We start from the raw sequence: 717 nt of genomic DNA on the forward strand, positions 1-717 counted from the left end.
GATTGTCACGTAGGAGTGGTCTCACAAGAAGGGGTGTGGGGCTTCAGGCTCCCAACAGTTTACTGGAATCCCACACAGCTGCCTGTTGCTTAAGTGGGGCCTCAGCAGCAGCTGGGATAGACTCTCAGGGGTGGGACACATTTACTAGGATTCCTTACAGCTGCCTGTTGCTGTGGTGGGATCTCATGATAGCTGGGTCCTAGTTGTTTAGCATTGTCCAAGTTGATCAACACTGTGAAATTTGGCAGTGGGGAGAAGTGAGTTGCCGGTACGAAATTCAGGGATGAAACAGGTCTCTGCTTCACTTCTTGAAGTGCCAGTGCCCAAAGGCTGTTCACCTCAGTTCCTCTCAGAAGTTGATGATTCACTGGCTTTGCTGCAGTAATGCTAGAGCTTTACTTCAGGCCAGCTTCTAAAAGCCACCGTGAATAAGTTTTTTATTTTTCTTTTATGGCTTTTAGAGTTTAAAGGCAAAAAACTATGAAGGAGTTTGCCTGTATTTTCTTTTATTATTTCTGTGTACTCAGATTTTACATTAGATTTTGAGCCTTTGAAATTTATCTTTGTAGAACAGTATAGATGTGGGTCTATGTCTGTATTTTTCCAGTTATCCAATTGTCTTAACACTATTTATATTCTCTTCATTTGAGATATTAGGAAATTTTAATTTCAGATTTATTTTGTACTTTGATGTGACAAAGTAAAGAAAAACAAGTA

The sequence above is a fragment of the Galeopterus variegatus genome, unplaced genomic scaffold (genome assembly GCF_000696425.1).
Source record: "Galeopterus variegatus unplaced genomic scaffold, G_variegatus-3.0.2 Scaffold11301, whole genome shotgun sequence".
Classification (NCBI taxonomy): domain Eukaryota; kingdom Metazoa; phylum Chordata; class Mammalia; order Dermoptera; family Cynocephalidae; genus Galeopterus; species Galeopterus variegatus.